Below are 23,645 nucleotides of genomic sequence, written 5' to 3' on the forward strand. Positions count from 1 at the left end.
CTTCACTGGCAACTCAGTTCTTTATTCTGGCTGCAAAGTCACAGAGAATGTTAAAGAGGTCAAATATTTCTCTCTAAAAACTTGGAAAGAAAATTAGAAACATATTTATTTTCAGGGCTTTCTTATAGAAGAGGGATCATAGCATTTTCTGTAACTCCATAAAAAGAGCTAGGACCAATATATTTAAGGGATAGGCTTAGTTTTGGCTTAGTTCGAGGAAAATTTACAGCAAGTTGTTCTGACTTTGTGGGCATCAGTTGCCTATTCTTCACTATTCCAAGCAAACTATAGTAACCATGTGTTTGGAATGTTGTAGAAAAGATTGTTCTACCAAGAGAAATACCGTCCAGCTGAACTTAATATTCCTTCACACTCTAAAATTCTGTGAGTTGCCATAACTCCAACAAAGCCCCAGTAGATGCAAGCCTGATGTAATCAAAGGGGAGCCAATGAGCCTAAGCTAGGTAATTCCAGTCAGAATTTTCAGGACTACAGATTAGTCTGTGAGGGATATCACAGAGCCACCCACAGTAAGAGCTGGAGGAAAAAGAAATCTCAGGCTTGGAGCTAAAGATACCCCAGGCAGAACTAGGAAGATAAGAATCATCTGGGGAGCCTGAACATACATAGGAGAAAATCAAAACTGAACGAGAGATTTTCGAGAAAAATTTGGGGAAGCCAACGTACTGTTCCTTGGTAAACTCAATCTAAAATTTCCTTATCTCATTTTTTTTTCAAATGGACTCAATATTATTGACATTCACTTGAAAAAAATAGTTGAAAAATAGTTTTTGAAGTCAATATTTTCTCATTCTTTTGATATGTTCTATACTTTTTCTGAACAAGTACAAAATAGAAAAATTAATGTTGCAAAATAAGGCTATTTCAGACGTTGAAACAAGTTTTAAACATACAAAAGCTGTTCAACTACATGGTAAAACAATTTCTAATCTTTCTGGTAGCGTATTATATTTTTCTAATGAATCATAAAATATTAAGAGAGTGTTTAGAGAATACATGTGTATTTCTTTTCTCTGCTGTGGAATCATAAATAGTAATTTGGTAAGTTCTGCTTTTATTGTTGCATTTTTTATTCTAAAAGATTATTAAGCATCATACTCAAAGAATTTATTTTGAAAGAAGCAGGAGCATAAAAATGTTATCACCAAGTTTTCACACATGTGAATAAACATGCACACACACACAGTGCTTTATTCCTTATTTAGTCAATAAAGAGTAAATTTCTACCCACCAGGTACATTCAATTAAAGAAACATATTTGAAGACTTGCTATGTAAAGGCATTGAGCTAGGTGCTATAAAATATAAAGATGAGGGACGCCTGGGTGGCTCAGCAGTTGAGCATCTGCCTTTGGCTCAGGGCATGATCCAGGAGTCACAGGATCAAGTCCCACATAGGGCTTCCTGAATGGAAGCTGCTTCTTCTTCTGCTTATGTCTCTGCCTCTCTCTGTGTGTCTCTCATGAATAAATAAAATCTTTAAAAAAAATGAAGAAAAACCCACCTTACAGGAACACAAACTTGAACATATATAGACATCTACAAATATAATTGCAGTAGCCCATACAGTGGTAAGTGGGTAATTAATATAAACCACATAGTGTGTATATCTGTACCTTGTAGATAGCAAGCTCCCGGAAGGCAGGTATTTCTTCTGAACTGATGTATTCTGACCAGAGGCAGCCCCCCCAAAAAAAAAATTGTGAATAAATGCATAATCAAATAAAACCAATTATCATAAAACTACCATGTTGAGCAAGCTCAACCAAACAAAACAACCAGAATAAGACTTGATGAAGGAAAACCCCAAGTTAGATCAGCATGATTAATTTTAACTCCATGCATTTATTTGAAAGACAATTCTCTCACATCCAAAAAGCCATTTTAATGTCCACAATAAAAAGAAGAGTAAACAATACATCTACCATTTCTCTTCTCACACATTAGTTTTAGACCAACCTGGGTGTCTTGTAATGTAACATTTACTGAATCCCTACTGCTCATTGCTTTACTTATTCAACACATTTCTTGAGCACCATATTAGTCTCCTTTAGTTGTGGGAACCAATTAGTACAAACTTGATAGCTTAAAAAAAAAAACATTCATTTATTTTCTTGCAGTTTCAGTAAGCTGAAGTCAATTTCACTGGGCTGGAATCGAGGTGCTGGCTTGGTTGGTCGCTCTCCCTTTGGAGGCTTAGGGGAGAATTTCATTTTTTGCCTTTTCCAGCTTCTATAGCTGCATTCCTTTCATTCCTTTCCTGCAGCTCTTTCCCAATCTACAAAGTCAGAAGCATAGCATTTTGCTTCAGCAGCCCCATTGCCTTCTCTGTCAAATTTCCCTTTCCCTGCCTCTGATAAGGACACTTGTGATGATAGTTAGGACCCACGCAGACAATCTTAATCTCAAGATACTTAATCACATCTGCAAAGTCTTTTTTGCCATGTAAAGTAACATTCACATTTTCCGAAGATTTGGAGCTAGTTCTCTTTGGGGACCATTACTCATCCTACTTCAAGCACCTACTACATGCTGGATATAGGAGCCCCAGCAGTGAATTAGACATCTTTGTATCTGTGCTCATGGATCTTGATATTATGGGAGGTAGAAAAGATGTACAAGGCACAGACCTGTTTTTTAATTAGTTTGTATAATAGAGGAATATTTTATTAGAGAAAAAATGCACGTTCTTTCTTTTCCTCTTTTAGCCGGCTACTTCTTAGAATAAGCAGGCACAGAAAATCACCTTGCAGCACTCACTGTTGAGAAAAATTACTTGTGTTCTCTCTTACATAAATAGAGGATGAGTGGGCTTATCTATCTTAAGCAATAAGCCTTTTTTTCTTTAGTGACTTTGCAAACTTTTTTTTTTTTTTTTGTACATAAGGAGATGTGATTTTATGGCAGAATAAAGGTTAGGTCGATTTGGTTAAGCAATCTGTGTTATCCTGGAAAGGAAAAACAAACAAATAAACAACCTAATGCCTTGGAAAATAACTGTAAAATCTGGACTATAGGTAGTACAACATTTGGAGGTTTGCTAATTAGGATATGAAATTAATGCTCAGTCACAACACATGAAACTTCCTTCCCTCAAAACACTGTCAGGCTCTGTATCAACTTGTGGAGTAGTTCCCCCACTCAGGAAGGGCCTTATTCTTCTTCTGGCCCAGCTTTCAATTAAAGACAAGACTCTGTCTCAACTGCCATGTGGAACAGGGTCTTGCCAGGAGAGATGGCCCATATCCAGTCATCAGTACATTCAATCTAGCAGCGCCAATTAACCAGAAGTGTAGGAAGATGATACTGGAACTCTCTCCCATCTCCATCCACTTAGAATTCCATGACCTGGTCTAGTGCTTGAATCAAAAATGAACTTTTGTCAAGGGACATGGCCTTTTTAGTTCATTTCTTAGTCTGCTTAGGGACACTATATCAAATAATGATAACCAGATGATTTATAAACATTTAGCATCTATTTCTCACAGTTCTGGAGGCTGGAAGTTCAAGATCAAGACCAGCATCATCAGGTTAAAGCCTTCTTTTGGGTCATAGATTTCTTATTTTATCCTCACATGGCAGAAAAAGGCTAGGATCTCTCTGGATCCTCTTTTATAAAAGCACTGTACCCATTCATGAGGGCTTTGCTTTAGTGACCCAATCACCTCCAGAGTCCCCACCTCCAAAAGTCTCAACCTCCTGGTACGACAGTACGACCTGAGGAGTTTGGTTACAAGCATATTTTAAAGAGATGCGAACATTGAGACCATAGTAGTTGGGAAATACCTACGCTGAGTCAATCCTAAATCAGCCTCTACTAACGAATAAAGAAGGCATCTTAGCTCCTGTGGCCACACAAGACCAGAGAATTACACAGCTCTGGGTTAGAGACATGATCTGCCAAGGCCAGTTTCTTCTTTGACCTGTGTCACAACTCATCAATTTATGTAAGGATAGAGTGGATTCTTTGTTGTCAAGACTGGTAGGTACTTATGGTCTTTGGATATACATGGTGAAAATTAGAGCATTAGGTGATGGGTAAGAGTTTGGATCTCTGAATTATCTGTTGCTATCAACTGGTAGAGGCTCTGGTATTCTATTCAGAGGATTTCTTGGGAGTTATATCTTTGCATTCTAAATGATATCAAGAGATAGCCTAGTTACACCTTTATCAAGGAAAATTTGATGTAAAGAATGGTATGACAATTTAATTAATGAAGAAATTATTCCTGCACTTCACAGTACTGACTATAAGAAATAGGGATCAATGTATGTATATAATAATAATTATGTTGTATGAAATACCATAGCATTAGAGAAGGTAGACTTGACATTGAAGCATAGTGTAATAGATAACTGAACTTTTGTTTTGGGATTTATTGCACTTGTTGTTTCTTGGCTATTTAGAATCCAAAAATCCTTCTGGTTTTGGAGGAATACCAGACTGTGTGTTTTTGCCTGACTTCTCATGAAGGAAGCTAAAAGGACTGACTCCCATTTCAAGGTAGCTTGGGAGATACAGACATATAACTTAGGCTTAGGTAATTAGATTTTTCCAACCAAAGATTTGAATCTTGGATAAGGCAAACCTTGCAGGCAAGAGTGATAAATTCTTCATGGTTGTGTCAACAACATTGAGAGTTCAATACACACTTGAAAATATCAGTGCCTTAATCTATATCATTGTATGAAGCTGTGATCCCAATTGTCCAGTCCTTCTGGGTTCCTGCCCATTGTCTAATTTACTAGGCTTTGCCTTCCTGCTATACTCTATAACCTTTTACATGAGGTCTATTTGGGCTTTAGTGTGCCAGATTGTTTTCTATTGCTTACAAAGAAGAACTCTCTAACATGAGTGGAGATGATATAGACAGGAACTGAGAAGACATGTCAGGTGAGTGGAGTGATGAACAAAGGTATAAAATGACATAATATGTCTAGGAAATTCTAATGAAACTTCAGGGACTGGAGAGGAAAAAAGACATCAAGAATTCAGATGACAGACAGTAAGGACAGTTGTAGGACTAGAGCAAATAGTACGTATCAGAAAGTAGGATTAAATAATAATGAGTAAGTAACCTCTTAGTCTTTTATTCTTTTATCCCCTGAATAAATTATTTGTTGCATTCTTGTTATATGTCAACAACTTTTGATGGCTCTGGACATATAAAAAGGGCAAAATCCATGCTGTCAAGGAGACACTCATCTTTTACAGTGCAGTCGAGGCTTTCAGGATACAAATTCTGGATTTAAATTCTATTGCTACAATTCTGATAGTCCTCTTTTCTAATCAAATAGAATACAGAGTTTAAAGAATGAAGTGGTGTAAACTCACTAGCCAAACAGAAAAGGGATATGACAAAATTTATCTGTCACAGTCAAAAGGATGTTGATATCTCACTCTTTTCCATACCCTTTGTTGCTTCAAGGAAAGTAAAGGGCTAGAAAGACATGCACTAGTCTGTAAGATATAATTACAATATGCAGAGTGAAGTAATAACCCTCATCTATGGAAGACTCACAGGGACTTATTTATACAGCACTAATAAGGAGATTGTCCGAACCTAGTCTTCTCCCCCAGATGGATGACTTCCCATGTCATCCACAAGCCACAGTAGCATGCACTGTGGTCTTCTATCAATCCCACTGGCACACTTGTTGGAGCCCCAGTTTCTCTTTGTATGGCGATGTGCTGTGATGAATTGAAATTAATTATCCAGGGAAGAGTTTGCCATTCAGGGTGCCAGTAATGTGTTACAGGTATGCATGATATTGATCTCCTTGACACCCTAGAATTTACCATTTAGAGGCTGGGATAGTCAGAACCACAGAGCCCATTATATACACTCTAAGCCGGCTATTTGCCTCAATTTTATGAAATTAAATAAATAAATAAATAAATAAATAAATAAATATTCTCTGTTTGACAAAATGTGAACTGCTGAATATTGTTTTATGCAACTAAAGCTTATCCTAACTGGTGTACCTCCTTACATACTGTATATTTTGTATATTTCTGAGGTTCACTGAAATAGAGTGAGAAGGATGTCTGTAGGTATAAAAGTTTGCACAGGCCTGGAAAATAAGAAGGATCTTTACTGATAATGCCAAAAGAAAAAGGGATGCTATTTAGCTAGTAGCAAGAAGAGATCAACCCCAAGGATCTCGTGGAGTAGAGACTATTATAATAATAGATGGTAATTAGGAGAAGCCAAAGGCTAATATTAGTTTAATGCGTTAGAACAATTCTCAACAAGAATTTAAGAAGCAAAATTTGTATTTTTTCTTCCATTATTCCCTGTTTGGATAATTTTTTTTCTTTGGGATCTCAGTGACCACGCTGATACAACACATTTAAAATGTCTATTTATTACATAAAATCAATTTATATGCAGCTCTCACTTTTTTCCCTCTGGGAATTCATCTATTAGATGAATGGCATATTCCTCCAATGCTACTTTTTCAGTTAAAACATCTGAAAAGTAGACAATTGAACTTGGTAGAAATTACAGCCATTCTATATATATATATATTTTTTTTTTTTTTATGATAGGCACACAGTGAGAGAGAGAGAGAGGCAGAGACACAGGCAGATGGAGAAGCAGGCTCCATGCACCGGGAGCCTGACGTGGGATTCGATCCTGGGTCTCCAGGATCGCGCCCTGGGCCAAAGGCAGGCACAAAACCGCTGCGCCACCCAGGGATCCCAGCCATTCTATATTTGAAAATGTCAGGATTTAGTATGTAAAAATATATATGATCATTACAACAAAACACCGTTCCCATTCCTCCCAATAATTAATCCACAAAAAAAAAAAAAACACTTTGAAAAGAAAATGTAATGTGGAAAAAAAAAAACAATGACAATGCTGTCTCTATAAGTGATATTTCAACATTTCTTGCCATTAGCAAGGGACCAACAGAACAGAGTTATAGGATGGGGCATTATCTACAATCCCAATCCAATTTATAAATAGTATTATGTACTGAATCTGATGGATAGAAAAAGGCATGCAAAGAGAATATATTTGTCCTAATTTATTTATGCTGGCAGGCGTAATCAAATAGTTTTTAAGAAGTAGGTATGCACTGATATATTTATAAAATAAAATATCCTTCCTTTCATTCAACATCAGAATATTTATTAATACAACTCCTGTAAACATACTAAAGAAGGGAATAATGATTATTTCAAAAAATGCAAAAAAAAAAACAAAAAAAAAAAAACATTCCTGATTAAAACAGTAAGCAACTAGAAATAGAACCCTTAATAATCCTGGTAAAGTATCTACCAAAAGCAAACATTATACTTTATAATAAAATTTTAAAAATACAGCAGTAAAGTTAGGGACAAGGTAAAGATGCTATCACTACTTCCATTAACATTGTATGTTAATACAAAACAAAGAAATACGAATAGGTGGTTTAAGAAATAAAAAAGAAGGAAAGAATTACTTTTATTTATAAATGATATGATTGTTTATATAAAATATCCAGAGAGGTAACAAAGCAAACACACACAAAAAATCAGCAAAGTTTTGTGGATATGAGACCAATATACAAAAATTGGTACAAACTTAGGTCTTTTTTTAATAAACCATTAATAGCCAATCAGAAAATATAAAGAAAGATAGCTTCAATTTTAGCAATAAAATTATGAGCTATGTAATGAAAGTTGTTCAAAATTTTAGTAACTTATAAAGCATTGCAGAATATGAAAGACCTAAATAAATGACTATTTCTACCATGTTCACTGATAAGGAAACAACTTTTGCTAAATTAATCTATAAAGTCAAATCTATTCCAAACAAAATCCAAAAAGGATTTTTTATGGATCTTGGCTGATTCATCCTAAAGTTTGTATGAAAATAAAAAGAGCCAAGAGTAAAGACAATTTAAGAGAAGAATCATAAGAAAGAGGAGCTTGCAAAATTTTTCAATATGTAGAATTGAATGCATGGGTGTTCATCATGTTATTTATTTTTCTGTGTCCAAAAATATTTCATAATTAAACTTTAAAACTTTTAGAAAATAAAAAAGAATATGGCTTGGGACTCTTGTAAACAGGAAAGAAGGGATCGCCGGGTGGCCGAGCGGTTTGGCGCCTGCTTTAGGCCCAGGGCGTGATCCTGGAGTCCCAGGACCGAGTGCCACATCAGGCTCCCTGTATGGAGCCTGCTTCTCTCTCTGCCTCTCTCTGTGTCGCGCATGAATAAATAAATAAAATCTTAAAGAAAGCAAAATGCATGAAACTATAATGAAAATATTTGTTAAATTCAACTAGCAGTACTTAAAATATGCAGCTTTTGGTAATCAAAGGTACTATAGAAAGTTAAAGGAGGGGAGCCCGGCTTGGCGGTTGAGCGCCTTCAGTCCAGGACGTGATTCTGGAGACCCAGGATTGAGTCCCGCATCGGGCTCCCTGCATGGAGCCTGCTTCTCCCTCTGCCTGTGTCTCTGCCTCTCTCTCTCTAGATGTCTCTCATGAATAAATGAATAAATAAATTAAATATTAAGAAAAAAAAAAGTTAAAGGACAATCCATAAGCTGAGAGAAACTATTTGAAACACATATAACCAAGAGAAAAGTACTTAAACTTAAAAAATATATAAAGATTATATACAAATTAATTTCCAAAAGCAACAAGCCTATAAAAAGTGAGTAAGGGGCAACCCCAGTGGCTCAGCGGTTTGGCGCAGCCTTTGGTGGAGGGCGTGATCCTGAAGACCTGGGCTCCAGTCCCACATCGGGCTCCCTGCATAGAGCCTGCTTCTCCCTCTGCCTGTGTCTCCCCCTCTCTCTCTGTGTATCTGTCATGAATAAATAAATATAATCTTAAAAAAAATAAAAGAGCAAATTAAAAGATGTTATTATCAAACAAAAATTTTAAAATCTAACAATAATAGGTGTTGTGGATAATGATGCGCCAGCCTAATCTATTTATGGGAAATGTATCTGTGCATAGATGAATCTCAAAACCCAAATGTGTAGTAAAAAAAAAAGAGGCTGGGAGGGGAAAATGCTGTAGGATTCGTTATATATATGCTGTAGGATTCATTATATATATATGAAGGTTGATTGCCTGCCTTCCTCCCAGGTCGTGATCCTGGAGACCCCGGAACCAGTCCCGCAGGCTCCCTGCATGGAGCCTGCTTCTCCCTCTGCCTGTGTCTCTACCTCTTTCTCTGTCTCTCATGAATAAATAAATAAAATCTTAAAAAGAAAAAATACACCACCAGAATAACATATTTTTAGGCAGTCATACATATATAACTGTGTTCAAAATGCAAGGAAATAAGTAATACAATATTTAGCATAATGTTTATTTTGTCTGCGGAGGAGATGGAGAGGGCTTTGGAAAAGCCTTCAAAGACATTGGTATTCTTCTGCATCTTCAGCTCTGCAGTGGATACCAGGGTATTCTTTTCATTATGCTTAAAAATGTGCGCATACGGGATACATTCATATCCGCATAGTTCACAACGAAAATTCCTCTTAAAAATCCAGTGTGATTTTTAAGGCCCAGCCTTTACAAAATTGCTTACGTCAGCAAGTTCTAGACTGTGAGTCACGACTTCCTTGTTACTACGTAACCAAACAAAATAGAGAATTCTGGCTTCTCGGGCTGATGTAAGACGGAAACCTTCAGCTGTAACCCCTCCTTCGAAAATTCTTGTTCTTTACATCTGCCTCATTGCTCCCGATTATTTCTGTACTTCCACTTACAAATGTGATCTCATACGTTTGCAAATCCAATGTCGTCTTCATCTACTTAGGGGCTTCAAGCGAAGTTCCAGTGTTCTATTAATGATAAAACGGTCCCTTCCAAGAGTCTGAAAACAAGTGGAGTTTGCAGCAACTTTGGAAGGCCTCCCCCTTGCAGGCCAGCTGTCCTCTGTCAGCGAGAGCTTCCCCGAGGAACGTGAGAAGAGCAGTTTTAACGAACGAGGGGTGGTGGGAGGGGAGGTGGGCGGGGGGTGGGGGTGACTGGGTGGCGGGCACTGAGGGGGGCACTTGACGGGATGAGCACTGGGTGTCATTCTATATGTTGGCAAATTGAACACCAATAAAAAGTAAATTTATATATAAAAAAAATAAAAACAGTTTTTAAGAGAGGTGGGTCACCTCCAATCGGAGAGGGAGGGTGTGCGTCCAGCCAGAGCTCCACCCGCCGCGGACGCCCCGACGAGCTCTCCGCTCCTTCCCCCCGCGCCGCTCCCGACGCTCACAGAGGACGGAGCCCGCGCGGGGAAAGCCGGTGCCCCGCCCCCTCCTAGAGCCGGAGCCAGGCCCCGCCCCCGGGGCTGCGGGAACGCTCAGCGCGCGCCCTCCGGGAGGCGGGGCTCCACATCCGGTATCCGGTACCCGCGCTCCGCGCCCGGCTCGCCCCCCGCGGCTCTGGCTGGAGCGTCTGCTGGTGGCCGGATTCGCAGACCCGGGTGAGTGAGTAGCCGGCGGCCTCAGCTCCGCAGACGCGGCTGCGGCGCGGCCGGACCCACCCGGCGCCTGCGCGCCTGCCGGCCAGCCAATGCGCGTGCAGCGTCTGCGGGCGGCCTTTGACCCCGCGCCCCCCGGCCGGCGACAGGCGCGCGCGGGCGGCGCGCGGGACCCGGGGGTACCTGCCGGCGGCGCCGCGCTCTCCTCTGTGCCTCGGTTAGTCCGGCCGCCTTCTCCGGTTGCCGGCTGTCTCCCGACCCTGGCGGCCTGGCGTGCGCCGCTTCTGTGGGGCGGAACCTCCCGTCGCCTCGGTTTTCCCTCCTCTCCCCGGCAACTTGGAAATTCCCCGAGGGACGGACGCCGTCGACCGCCGCGTCCTTTTGTGTGCAAACTGCAGCCGCGCCGTGAGCCTGCGGGGAGAGGAGGAGGGTCGAGGCCTCCCGCGCTCGGGGGGTCGCGGGGGGGTCGCGGCCGCCGCCGCCAACAGCGCCTCGGGCCTCCCGGAGGAGAGCGGGACGGCGAGGCCGCGCAGACTTGGCTGTTTTGGTTTTTTCTTTCTTTCTTTATTTTTCCCCCCCGCTCACTTGTCAACACGTTTGGCTCTGTCAGCGTAGACTTAACCTTTTGCGAAGTTTCAGGATGCGGCTCTGCCGGACTAACGTCTTTTTTTCTTTTCTTTCTTTTTTTTTTTTCCATCTGCCACAGGAGCAAACAAATTCAGGCGTTGATGATAGTTTTCCTTTTATGACCGTAAGACCCTATGGATAAATGTCCAGAGAAAACGTGGAAGTATTTAAAGAGGAGTCGAACAAGGGAGGATACTATTACAGTAATAAAACGAAAACTATGATAAACGCCTGAATCTCAGTTTGCTCCTGTGGCAGATGGAAAAAAAAAAAAAAAGACATTATAGGACTATAAAAGATTATTTCCTTTTAAAGACCGTAAAGACCCTATGGATAAATGTTCAGAGAAAACGTGGAAGTAACTTAAAGATGAGTCGAACAAGGGAGGATAATATTATAGGACTTTAAAAGGGACAAAAAGGACTGGAGTGGGTTGTTTAGGTATTTTTAGATAATAGTTTGAAAGAAAGAAAAGCAAAATGTAGGTCTGGTAATCCTGCCACGTTACAAATCGTTTTCGTGACAAAGTGTTCAGTTCCTCCTCCTTGAACTATATGTAAGCTTAGAAAACCGGTGGGGCGCAGTGAATCTTGTAAACTTTGACGCCCTGTGCATAAAACCGTCACCAGAGCTGTTTCTGGTAGTCAGGTGATGAATAGTAAGTGTAAGATCGGAAAAGAAACGGTCTTCAGATTAGAGTTGAGCTGCAATTTATTAGTAGGGAGTATAATCCTTTTTTTCTAAGCCCATACTATTTATTTATTTTTTAAAGATTTTATTTATTTATTCATGAGACACACACACACACACACACACACACACAGAGGCAGAGACACAGGCAGAGAGAGAAGCAGGCTCCATGTAGGGAGCCCGACGTGGGACTCGATCCCGTGACTCCAGGATCAGGCCCTGGGCCAAAGGCGGGCGCCAAACCGCTGAGCCACCCAGGGATCCCCTATTTAAATGAAAACATGACCACGTGTCACAGTTTTCATCTGCCACCGAAAACAAAAAAATCTCTAAACTTAATTTGTATATTACGTTCCTTGTAGGACAGTGAGATAGAAGTCAGGAATTTCAGTTCTAGAGCCAAACAGCACTGCTTCTTCCCAGTTCCTAGCCTCAGGCAAATTGCTTAGCCCTTCACTAGCCTACTGAAAACTTAACAATTAATTGCTTTGTACCTCTGTTATGTTATCTATAAAATGGTGTTAAAAAGTTGTACTTCGTAGGTAGTTGTGAAGGCGAAAATGGGAGGATGCGATTATGCCTAACTGAATTTCTGTTAACCAGAGTCTGTAGGTGTCAAACCCCCTGAGCCAGAAGCCTTGGTATCGAAACTGATTTTGAAAGTCCCAGGTGTGTCTTCTATTATTAGTTGTGTTTATCTACAGTGGCTTCTAAGTTGATGCTAAAAAATTACTAGGAGTCCATGTAATTTAATAATAATTAAAAAGTGAAATCTTTTGGCCTAACTGGATCGACAGCAAATACTTCTCGAAATAAGTTGATATTACACTGCTCTGGATCTCTTAGACCTCCAAGTCAAAAACTAGCATTTTGAAGATTAAAAGCATAAAACACAAAAGTAGAAACCATAGAGTTTCAAGAGAATCCGTTTGGTATAACTTCTGTGTATCCTATTATGTAATGAAAACTGTCTTTGGAAGTAAACAGGCCTTCAATAGCCAATATCTTGAGTAGATTGCAACTTTGGAAACCCATACATCTGCGATTATAATTTTATTTTCTCATGCGACTTCTGAAACTTCTTCCTTATGTTGAAGCCAAATAATTCCTCCACTCCTTTCTTGCTACATCATTAGACTTGTTACACATCTCAGGGCTCATTGTGGTTTTGCTATCTTGAACATGATAATTTTATTAAAATGAATTTTTATAATTATTGGATCTGTATTTCCTCCTAAATAATATTCAGTATAGATTATGGAAAGGTCAACCATTTGTACAGTCAGAGTCTGTTTATACACAGACTGCCCAAATATATACCAATGTTAAAAACAAAAGGGCCTCAAATCCATTAAGCTGAATATTTGATGGTCACTGACTATAAGATATATGGGGCTCTTCCGCAGTGTAAAGACAAGGACTCCATTTTTTGACATTAAGGAACAATGTAATAGTGGATACAATGCATGTAAGTAAATAGCATAATGCAATATGTAAAGAAATGCTATTTTAATAAGTAGGTAGTACTGTAACAATAGAATGAATGAGAAAATGAGTACTTTGCACCCTGGAATCACTAGGGAAGGTATCAAGAAGAGGCAACGTTTCAGCTTTATCTTGAAGGATGAGTAACATTTTAAAAGTTAGTCATGTAGAGAATAGACATTTAGAGAAAATTAACCATGAATTGGTTATTAATTGCTTGCCAGATGCCCATCTTTAATAATCATCTTCATAATAAATACTCATTTTTATTCAGTGTTACCCTAAACAGGAAGTGATTCTAAAAGTTTTATAATAACTTATTTTATGCTCAAAAATCTGTGAATGAGGTAATAATTCATTGTAAAGATGAGAAAAGCAGAGAAAGATGAGGTCATTTGAATAGGTGAAATAGCTTTCTAAAAGGCACAGCTGGAGGTTATTTGCTTTTAATCACAGTGTTCTAACTTTAGGTTGAGGTGACTTACTGTTAATTGAGATGTGAGAATTGGGCTAAAGCCAGTGAATCATCTATAATGAGGTAATAAATGAACATTTTAAGTTAGTGAATTAAGTAATGTTAGGAAGAGGGATCGACCTCAATTATATTTATGGGCAAGGACTGCGGGGGACAAGGTGGCTTTTCCATAAATGTCCATTTTGCTTCATATTCTTGTGTAGATATGAGAAACGAATCTGAGAAATGAATCCAACAAACATGAAAGTTTCAGAACTATTCAGAACTATGTGTTTTCTATATTTCTTCACCTTTAACTTCACCTTTATTTTTATTTTTATTTTTATTTTATTTATTTATTTTTTTATTTTTAAATCCAGTTGCTATTTAGCATAGATTAAAGCTACCATTTCAGACTTCCACGTATGTTAGCTTGTATGATTCACAGAAAGACTGTCAGAAAACACAACAGATAATGTTTTTTAAAGAAGAGATTACATGACCTAGGGTCCCACAGGAAGGCAAATATAGCTGATTTGGATTTTGGTTTTTAGATTGCAAGGCCAGTATTCTGTTATATATCCTGACTCTTCCAACATTTCACCGCTCATCTGGTCAGCCTCTCAAAAAACAAGGTCTTGCTAATTTCTAAATCATGAAGTTATTGTTCCCATGCTCTGTGACTTATATAGTGTTCATTGCTGCTATTTCCTAAACGTTACTTTTGAAGTATTCTAATTTTAGAAGGTAGAACTAGAAAATACCACTGGATTTTATCACCCAGAGGTAATAATTTTACATGTTTAAGTACTTTTCTTTTTTCATGTGTGTATCTTTAATGTAGTTGAGATCCTATATATCAATAATTATTTTTTTCTATTTCATGGCTTGTGAAATTTCTTACTGTCTTAAGGGAAGGATTTGTTTTTATCTTGATAACTTGGAAATTTCAGGACAATAAATAGTAGAGGCAGGCCAAAATTGTTGTATCATCTCTATTCTTCTCTGTAGGGCTGCCACATTCCATACATGAGAATTTCACTCCCAGGGGTCATGTATTGCAGAGCTTGAAAGATGATATGAGTTGGCCCTTCCCAAAAGTAAGTATTAGGTTTATCAGCTCATGTCTCCAGTTTTGGTGGTATTCATTTTTTTTTTAAATTTTCAAATTTTAGACTTAAAAATGTCCCAAAAATAGTACAAACAACTCAGTTCCTGTGTATTTTTCCTGTATATTCACCAAATGGTAACATCTTACCATATTTGCTTTATCATTATACTGATGTACACACACTTATGTATTACAGTGTGTGTGTGTGTGTGTGTGTATATATATATATATATATATATTACATGTAATATGTATATGTGTACCTAGATAATGTATTTTGGATATATTTGTGAATGACTAATATATTGTTTGATGTTTCCTCATGTTTTGATCCAAGTTAAATTTTGACAGAAATACCGTAGCAGTGCTTTTGGTTCCTTGTTAGGGTATCCTCTCAGGAGACTCATAATACTTAACCAAAATTAACTGACAAAGTTCATTTTGATCACTCATTTAAGGTGGTGTCTGCTAGGCACTGAGTTATTATTGTTCCTTTTGTAGTTAATCAGGTGTCTTTGGGGGAGATTCTTTGCCCATATATGGCTATTCTGTTTCTCATGAGACTTTTATTCCCTCATTTGATACCCATTGATGATTTTTGTCTAGGACAATTATGGTAGTTGCCAAATAATGATATTCATCTGAATGATTCCATCTGAATTTTATTGGTTGGTATTCTAATAGGAGTTTTCTTCATTCCTTTTATTTTTGCATCAAAAAATACTAGTATAAAAAAATAAATCAGTATGGATTCATGAATTCTTATCTTAATACCTGTCATTTATTACTCTCTGTTTTGATGCTGAAATTGTCCGGGATTTAGCCAGTGGTTGCACCTTCACAGTAGCTTCTCTGTCCAATGGAAATGTCTCCAACACCTTTTGAGTATTTCTTACTTTCTGGTAAGATGATCAAGGCTCATTTTGTACTTTCCCAGCCACAGTTTGAGAATCAACATTTCAACGAGGGACCTATTTCTAAGTAGAGAAGGATATTTAAAAACAAAAATCTTGGCATCAGATGTGTTCATTGCTGCTGGGGTTTCTTTGCTTGTAGACTCTGTCAGTGGAGAGAACTAGGAAATAATGTGAATATATTAATGCATATACATACACAAACACACACCCCTTGTTACTGAAAAAAGCCACATATTCATATTGCTAATTACAATCTGACAACAAAAGTTTCATTCCAGCCTCCCACTTTATACATAACTCACTTTTTTGTCCATGGAAAAATCTGGGCCCCAGTTTCCAACATACATTATTTGCTTACCTGTAGAATTCACATTAAGTGTTAAGAATTGCTAATATGTATCATTGCAAAAACATACTAACTGGAGTTTAACATTTAATGTTTGAATTTTGGAGTATGTGAAATAGGACATGGCTCAAAAACCCAAAACTGTACAAAAAGAAGAGTCCCTTCCATTCTCCAACCTTTTACCTATTCTCACCCCACAGTCTCCGTCTTGTTTCTCCTTACCCCTATACATAACCTCCTTAAGAGTCTTGTTTATTCTTCCACTGTTTTTTTGTGCATTTGGGAAAATGTATGTTTCCTTATTTTCATTTTCCTTTTTTCACTTAGCGCAGTATATCTAGAAAATCAATTTGTCATTTCAGAGAGCTCTTCCTCATTTTATTCAGCTGAATATCCCAGTATTTTAAAATTACAGTGCTGTATATGGATTTATGTGTTATTTATGTGGTTCTGTATTTTTAAGGTAATTTCCATGAAGTAGGACTTCTGAGTCCAAAGATAAATGGATGTGTAATTTTGTTAGATATTGCCAAATTTGCAAAAAGGCTGTACAGTTTGCATTCACCTAGCAGTGTTTGGAAGTGCTTGATTTCCTATCATCTTGCCAATATAATATATTTTTGTTTTTGTTAGTCTTACAGATAAGAAATGATATCTTTATGTAGCTTTAATTTGCATTATTTTGAAGATTTACTAACTTTAGGGGGAAACAGGGCAGAGAAAATCTCAAGCAGGCTTGAACTCATCACCCTAAGGTCACCACTTGAGCCAAAATCAAAAGTTGAATTCTTAACCTACTGAGCTACCCAGGAGCTTCTTTAACTCACATTTTTAAAAAATTTTGAGTGAGGTAGAAGATATGCCAATATTTTCACTGTTCATCAGTTGTCCTTTGTTTATAGTGTTTTCCAATATACATAATTCTATATTTATACAGTTAATTTAAGCCTTTTTATTTATTGCATCTGAATTTTAAGTCATTGTTATAAAGCTTTCCATTATATTCAGATTATAAGGGTGGAATTAATCATTTCAGTGGCTTTGAGACCTGCAACATATGTTATTCTTTGGGAGACTGTGGAGGAAATAGGGAAGGGTTGTTTAAAACCCCTGATTCAAAAGTAGCGGAGAAGCTAAGAACATTAAGTAGAACTAAGTAGAACATAGAAAGTGGTAGGATGTTGATAAAACCCATGGCTTTAGTTTCATTACCCATGCCTGTAAGGGAATAGGATTAATCAGAAATAGTTCAAATATTTACAAGGACTTTAACTAGTTTTGAAGATTCCACTCTGATTAGATCAAGATAATCTTCTCCACCCTAGCAATCTTTAAGAAGCAAACAAGTTTTCTCTGGAGGAAAATCATATACAGAGCTTCATTGTCTCTAAAAAAATTTCATACACAATGATTGGCATTCAATTAAAAACTCTACCCAGCATACAAAAAAAGTGTCCAGATATTGAGAGAACAAACCAAAAAAATACAGGCAATAGAAACAGAATCCCTAAGATCCAATTCAGATTAGTAGAAGTGGACTTTAAATAAGTGGGATTAACATACTCAAGGAATTAGAAGATCGAAGATTTTAGCCAAGAACTGATGTCTTTGAAAAGAATCAAATGAAAGTTTTAAGAGTAAAGTTATAACAAACCACAGATGAAGAGCATTAGGAAATGAGTTCAGAAGTACTCAGACTGAGGCATGGGGAGAAGAGGGAAGTTTTAAAATGCTTAAAAACATCGGGAATAAAATTCTAATGTGTATTGTATTTCAAGATGAGAAATGAATGAACGAAAAGGCAATAATGGAGCAAAAGCAATATTTGAAGAGACTGTGGTCAAGAATTTTACAAAACTAGGGAAAGCTGTAAACACACAGATTGAAGAAGCACTTTTGACCTAAAGCAGGATAAATACTAAGAAGACCATATTCCATGTATATATTCCATAGGAAAATGCTGAAAAACCAAAGATAATAAATATTAAAAGGAGCTAGAATAAAGAAATCCTTTGAAGTCTTTAAAGAACAAAGAAAAAACCCCACAAAACAGTAATTGAGTTTTCAACAGAAACAACGGCAGAAGATAATGGATTGTGCTGAAAGAAAATTGCCAATATAGAAGTATAGAGATGCATGTTACAGTGAAGACAAAATATATTTTCAAAAAAAATAAGGAACTTAGCAGCAGCAGGCTGATAATAAAAGCCCCATTAAAGGGAATACTTTCTTCACCATAAGGAAAGTTGCTTTGAATGTAAGTAGGATGCAGGAGGAAGTGAAAAGCAAAAGAAAGGGTAAATGCAATGAATGTTGAGTGTGTAAAAATCCTATCTGGTGGGGTTTAAGATTTGTGCTTTATTTTACTTTAAAAAGTAAAATACAACAAAACAGAGCACAAAGTTGGGCCAAGGATAGAGAACTAAAGTCTTCTAAGTGTGCTTTTATTGTTTGAGATCTAGTAAAAAAAAAATTCTAATTCATCCTGGATTTTGACAAGTAAGAATGCCTGCTATAATCACAAAGATAATAAAAATAATGGCAAAGAGAATGTAAATATACAATTAACAAGTAGGGAAAAATTAAAAAAAAAATAAGAGAAAAATGGAGCTTGTAAGAAGGCCAAAAAGGAAAAATATGGGTAAGATGTATATTTATATGTCCATATTTGCAGAACTGTAAATGCACTGTATCATACCATTTCTGGACAGACTATAGATTAGATTAAAAACAGCAACAATAATAAAACAATGTGATATTTTAAAAAAACTAACCATATAAGGTGATGAAATGATGAAAATGATACTCTTTCCAGCATGAACCAAATGAAATCCATTGTAGCTATATTAATATTGGAGTAAAATGTAAGAGAACCAATCAGTAGAAAAGGAAATTTCATTATAAGATTTAATGCTTTAGGAAAATAGTCTTCAAATCTGTCTCTACATAATATCAATTAAAATTATGTAATGTAAACATAGAGATAAATATGGTAGTGGGGGATTTTTAACATGGAAGAAAGTGAGGATATGAAAAATAGAAGCAAAACAGCATATTTGGTTTGGTAGACATGTGTAAATGTTATAAATATATTCCACTAGCTGTGGAATATGTATTCTCAGGTGTATATGGTACACTTAACAGAATTATAGGTCAAGCCTTAAAGGAAGTCTCAACATATTTCAAAGGGCTGAAATCATATAGGGGATGTTTTCAGTGGAGTCACACTATAAATCAATAACAAAAACTAGGAAGTCTCCCAAATATAATATGTTTACAAATAAGTCATTAGGAGAAAGGATGGAAATATGAATATATTTTGAACTAAGTGGCCGTGGAGATACAGGGGTCTAAAACTCACAAGATAGTGTTAAAGATGTACTGAGCAGTAAAATTATGGTATTAACAGATTTTTAAGGGAAGTATACAGTTCGGGGTCATGGCAACAGCAACAGTATAGTGTTTGAATCATTCTGAAATCAAACAAATAGCTAACAAAAAAATGACAAGTTATCCCCATGGACCCCCAAGGTATGAGTGGAAGGGGACTGCTCAATAACAGCTATAAGACTTGTGTTCTAATTGTTTTGCTGGAGGAAGGAGAGGAAAGCAATAATGCATCTGCTTCAACTGGAACAGGAACCTTCCTAAATATACTTATATGAAAGAGTGACAGCCCACTCTGAGAATAATAGCTGCAAGGACGAGGAGGGGGAACTTTGAAGTTTTCTGCCTGAAGGTGCTAGAATATCTTGGTTTTTAGGACAAAACCCCGTATTGAAGACTAACTTTTGGAAATAACTTTGAAGTTGAGCAGGATAACAAAATAGAAGCCAAGGAAATTAAAACATCTGGATATATGTGAGAATGGAGATAAATCCAGCTGATCTCAGAAAAAAAGTAAGTCCATAGTAAGATTTCACAAAAACAATGGAAGTTCTCTGGAGCATGAAGTTAGAAAAACTATCATGATAAAACACTCACTTCTAAAAATTGAGATTATTTCATGCAATATTTAGCAACAGAAAAAGATTAGCCACATCCCATACAAAGTCATTATAGGCAAAAAAGTAAACATACTTGTAAGCACTGAAGGCATGCCAGAGAGACATGTTTACAAAATATGACCACTGTAACCTAATATTTAAATAGAACTAAAAGTTAGGAGATATGAATGAATAAGCAAATTACAACTATGAAAAATCAGAAATGAGCTAATTAAACTCTGAAAAAATCAGAAATGAGCTAATTATTTCATAAATGACTACAAGATAAACACAACAGATCATGCCTTATGAGAAGGAGGGTAAAGAAACAAAAAATTGAAAAGAAAATGCAATTGAAAAAATTGAGCAAAATTCAAGAAAACAGAATTTTTGTAAAATTAAAAGCAGTAGTGAGGGACGCCTGGGTGGCTCAGTGATTGAGTGTCTGCCTTTGGCTCAGGGCTTGATCCCGGAGTTCTGGGATCGAGTCCCTACATCAGGCTTCTTAACATGGAGCCTCCTTCTCCCTCTATGTCTCTGCCTCTCTCTCTCTCTGTGTCTCAAATAAATAAATCTTAAAAAAAAAAAAAACTGAAATATTAAATATTTAATTAAATATTAAAACAATTATAATTGGAAATATTTTGTTGGCAAAGTTGATGCCAATAGGTTAATTTCTTAATGGGAAGATAAGGGAGTTCCTGTATGATTGTTTATGTTTTCTCTATGAAGTACTGTTGACCCTTGAAAACTATGGAGGTTAGGGGTGCTGACTCCTGTGCAGTTGGAAATCTGCATATAAGTTTTGACTCCAAAACTCAATAACTAATTACCCACTGTTGACTGGAAGCCTGACCAAGAGCAAACACTTCATTAAAATGTTTTGTATGTCCTACATGTTATATCTATATTTGTACAATAAAGTAAGCTAGAGAAAAGAAAATGATTAAGAAAATCTAAAAATGTGCATTTTTTAGTACTGTACCATATTTATTGAAAAAATCCACATGTGAAGGAACCTGCACAATTGATTGCAGCATTGTTCAGTATTCAACTGTATGCGACATAACTATCTGAAGATAATAAAGGAAGTTGGTGACATAGCAGTATGTTTGATGAAAACTGAAAATGAAATTCTGAGGTTAGAAAAGTGAACATATTAGAGTGTGGTAACAGGATAGTTAAGCATTATTGAGTGTTCATTTGAAATTTATGGTCATGAATTCATAGGGAAAAGTCATGGTTGCATGTTTTTGTCTGGTATAGTTTTGTGGTTCTGAATCAAGATCAAGACACACATCATTTATTTAAGGTTTTACCAGGTATGTGTCAAGAAAGGCGAGAAGTGAAGGGTTATACTAGAGACAAAACATGACAAAAAGGAGAAATAACAGAAACAGTGGACTCAGTAGATTGGACATATCAATAAGGTCCAGGAAGTGCCAGAATGAGAATACTGAATTAGAGGGCCTCGAAGCACAAAAGATTGTTTGGAAAATGGGGAAAAAAGATTTTGAAGTGGTAAGTAATTTAATAAAAAAATCAAGAGGGAAGAGTATGATACCTGAATTGGTGAAGTGGGAATGGAAGAACAAATCTTTAGAAGAGAGGCAAAGAATTAGGACGTTAAACTACTAAATGGATCATCCATGTTGGTAGAATCACTAAAAACAGTAATGTAGGAAAAGAGAAAATTAGTTAAAATTATCAGTGAATGGGAGATTATTAGATTGAGAAATTGGTTAAATTTGATGTCTTGAATATTCTTTATAAGGGCTCTATCCTTCTAATCTGTACTCTCATTATGCCAATATTTTATTTACAAGTCTTCAGTGTTACCTTATTTACCAGAAAAGTCCTCTTTCTTTGGTACAGTATGGCTCCAGCATGGCCCTACAGCTTTATTTTTCCTCCTCATCTTGTTTTCTTGGCTGCAGCCTACAGAGGACTTTTTGTTTCACAGTATCTTTCATATCCAGTAAATATATCTCTGGGCATATCCTTTCTCTGACACTGTGGCCATTCTCTTTTTCCTTTCCTTTTACACCAGCTTATTCATATTGTGCTCCTTCTTCTAAGATTTTACCTTTTTTTTTTTTTTTTTACTATTTTTTTTCAACGTCCTAATTTATATAAGGCATTTTGTTGTTTTATTTATGTCTTTCACTTCTGAGACTTTTCTTCTTTGAATTATAGTTATTTGTGTATATGTCTTCTGCTTTCCTCATGGACTCTAAGCACCTTGAACATAAGAACTATGTGTTACTAATCAAGCAATTTCATGTGGTGCTTAGCATACTAGTTTTTACACAAGTTTAGTTGTTCAGTTAAACTGAGTTACACATCTTTTTAGTTTTAGTTTTTAGACTTTTTTTGATATTTCAACCAAATGAAATAAATTTTTGTTTTTTCGTTGAACAATAGTAAGAATTTAGCTGTTTCTCATCTTAAAGTCAACTATGTCTACTTTCATAATACTTAGGTCATGTGTAATGTTATCGATTGGTTACATGACACACTTTAAGGGGTCTAGTTTATTGGTGTGGTCACAATGTATCCATGTAATAAAACTTGGGGGAGGGGGGTCCCTAAACTAGAGTCTAGGGACAGTAGAGGAAGGGTTACTTTCTGTTTCCAAAGTTTAAGAAGGAAACTATTTGACATGAAAGCATTTCCATTAAACTAGTGAATTAATAGAGTTGTAAAACAAAATTCTCCAGACCTGTCTACCTATGCCTTTCCACTTTCGTGGCTTTTTAAATTAAGAGCAGAAGGACTCATGTGGTGGAATGCAGGGATGAGAAAGAGGATACAAAGTAAAGTGTCAAGGTTTAATAATGTTTCCCAATATTTTTGTGTATTTTATGTATATCTAATTATATCTGATTATATGTATTTATAGCATGTAAGTATATGTAAAGCATACATAATCTATGTATAAGATTAATAAGCATATTAGTAATGTGTGTATGTGTATGTATGTAGTTTATATGGATATACCATATATACTTAAATAAAACTTTGAAACTGGCAAAACAATTAATATTGGTTAGGTATGTTTATGTTTATACTATACTGTTTAAACTATAAAGAAAGGTGAGAATGGTAAATTCAAAAGTCAAGTCATTCTTAAGCAAGGCAAAGGGGAAGGGCTGGTGATTGGCAAGGGGCACAAACGATGGAGATGGGTTTTAAACTGCCAATTTCCTTTGCCAATGTTTGTATTTCAACCTAGATCTAAGTCTTATATATTAATCTTAAGGTGTCATATGCTTCACAATTAAACAAGGTTAACTTCAAGAAAAATTTATGACTTATTTTAGCCTTAAAAGAAATATGTTGGCTCATCTTAGTAATTCTTGCATATATGCATAATAGAAGTAGCAATTTATAGAAAGTATTTGTGTGTGCCTATGTGAGAGACACAATTACTTGCTGGTTAGATTAAGTTTTACTTGTTTTTTTCTATTAGGGTTAATTTGTTGTAACTTAATTCTCTGGAATAACAACAGCATGATTTATTATAGAAAGTCATATTTTGTAAATATAGTCAATGTCAATTTTTCCTCAGAT

The 23,645-nt window shown here is 36.5% G+C and overlaps 1 protein-coding gene across 8 annotated transcripts in view; it reads left to right on the forward strand.

The window, feature by feature from the left end:
- The first annotated feature begins 484 nt into the window (after window positions 1-484).
- Window positions 485-23,645, forward strand: part of MANEA (mannosidase endo-alpha) — a 73,557-nt gene continuing 50,396 nt past the window's right edge. Inside the window, exons 1-2 of one of the 8 annotated variants that reach the window (XM_038554748.1) lie at window positions 486-696; window positions 14,724-14,812. The gene's annotated coding sequence lies outside the window, so the exon portion shown is untranslated. The other 7 variants (XM_038554752.1, XM_038554749.1, XM_038554750.1 and 4 more) reach the window with 7 other exon arrangements.

The sequence above is a fragment of the Canis lupus genome, chromosome 12, assembly GCF_011100685.1.
Source record: "Canis lupus familiaris isolate Mischka breed German Shepherd chromosome 12, alternate assembly UU_Cfam_GSD_1.0, whole genome shotgun sequence".
Lineage (NCBI taxonomy): Eukaryota > Metazoa > Chordata > Mammalia > Carnivora > Canidae > Canis > Canis lupus.